This window comes from Chanos chanos, chromosome 2, assembly GCF_902362185.1.
Source record: "Chanos chanos chromosome 2, fChaCha1.1, whole genome shotgun sequence".
NCBI lineage: Eukaryota > Metazoa > Chordata > Actinopteri > Gonorynchiformes > Chanidae > Chanos > Chanos chanos.
In genome coordinates this window covers 11706272-11708491 of record NC_044496.1, presented here as the reverse complement: position 1 = coordinate 11708491, position 2220 = coordinate 11706272, and positions in this window count along the sequence as shown.

The window sequence follows — 2220 nt, the reverse complement described above, 5'->3', positions numbered from 1 at the left end:
TATTTTTCGAAAAAAGGAAGAAAATAAAAAAAAAAATAGCAGTTGGCAGATTATAGGTTTATAAAGTAACCACTCCTTTAGACTAGAGAACTGTGGAAAAACAAAGATAACGATAGAGAAATCCAAAATCCCCATTAATTACGTAAGGTTACCAGAAATTCTGTAAGGAGCTGAAAATTCTGCGTTCGAAGTCTGCGTTCGGAAAGCACATGCGTATGCCTGACATGAGCACACATGCAAGCACACACATGTCATTTTGAATGTTGAGCCTGCCAAAGTGAACCCTCTGAAGTTTGTTTGTTTTCCTCCAACAGTTTCAGAATAGTAAACACACTCTCAAGCTCATTTTGTATTCCTCCTCTCATTCCGAACCATGTGTCTGAGCATTTTCCTTATTCTAACCACTGTCTTGATTTCATTAATATCTCTTTGGTGGCACATAACAGAGGATACAAAATGCAAGCTTTAGAACAGACACAGCCTCAAAAGTGGTCTCCTCTCCCTTTTCTCATGATGTTTGTTAGCTGGATGAGATGATTCACAAGTACGATTGAATCAGTTTTTATCAACATTACTGAGGAGGCTGATGTCAGTGCTGCTGACAGGGTGGAAATGCCCTTGTTTTTTGTGTTTTACAGAGAGCAGGGAAAAGAAGAGAGGTATTTTATTAGGATGAAATGAGAGAATGCAGAATGTACGGTCCAGTGAATGGCAAAAGGTTGGGTGAAAATATGTTAAATGAGTAATAGAAAGACTGCTCGCATTATCCGAGTCTGTTCCACATTGTCAGACTACCGAGGCACTGAAAGAATTAAAAGAAAAGTAGAGAACAAAAGAACAAAAAACGAAGAGAAGAATGTATGAAACTTTTAAGGCAGAATCCTCTTTAACTTGCGGAAGTGTGTGTGTGTGTGTGTGTGTGTGTGTGTGTGTGTGTGTGTATGTGTGTGTGTGTGTGTGTGTGTGTGTGTGCGTGTGTGCGCGTGTGTGTGTGTGTGTGTGTGGTTGGTTGGGAGGGTGGTTAGTTTGGCATTATCACATTCTACCTATGCTCTCTCTCTCTCTCTCTCTCTCTCTCAAGCATAAATCCCAAGGCCACCCTCACCCTCTAAAACACCCTTAAGAAAAACAAAATTCCCCTCCTCTTTTCCCTTAAGAACCTCACTCACACACACTCACACACAGATGGGTACACACACAAATATACACACAGTACAGCCGGGAAGGGTGTGGGTGGTGGTTAAGGAGTAATGGTTGTAGCTGGAGTCTCTTGGCATCTATGTACACAGGCCGGAGTGCGTCCAAACCCTACTACTTCAGCTCAAATGGCTGCTCCACAGAACCAAATGGATTTCACTCAATAATTCATCAACGCACACACCACATACACGCACACACACACACACACACGCACACACACACAGAAAGAGGGAGTGGGAAAGAGAGAGAGAGAGACACATCGGTCATATTTTTCCTTTCTCGAAGTATGCTCATGGCCTCAGGCGTGTTTATTTATTTATTTATTTACTTTTTGCTGTTGCTGAGGTGAGAGAGGATACTGTGCAAGAGGGGATGCTCACATGCTTAATTTATGCTAATTTGTGTTTTGTTTTAGATATTCTATGACCCTTTGTGTTTAAGGTAAACAAGGCAAGTGCTTACGTCTGTGATTCCGGAATTCGTGTGAAAATTTCTCTAAAGTGGAATCTAGTCTTGCACTTTCTTTCTTTTTTCCTTGTCTCCGTTCCTTCCATGAAAATTTCATGATCTTTAAAGCTCTGATCCCGTTGTTTGCTGTTTAATTACAAGCTTTGGCATTTGCAACAGCTGACCAATAATAGTGTATGGATTAGTCTATAGTTCCTCTGTCATGGTTCAGTGGTAGAAGCCACTCAATTTGTTTGCATTAAAAGTCAGAGACTTACCCAGTTCACAACTCTTTGCATCTCGAGGAGTTTTCAACCCAGTAATGGCAAAAGTAAAAGAAAAGAAAAGAAAAGAGAGGAAAAAAGAAAAGAAAAGAAAAGAAAAGAAAAGAAAAGAAACATGAAAAATAAAAATATGAATATGAATATGTTGGACAGAACATGAATGTGTTTTTGACAGAAAAAATGTGTTTACAGGAAGATGAATTATGCTTTATGTTTAAATAACACCAAGAAATATCTCAGCTAAGTGTCGCAGCAATCTGTCCTTTAACATAATATTTGTGTCTTTAAA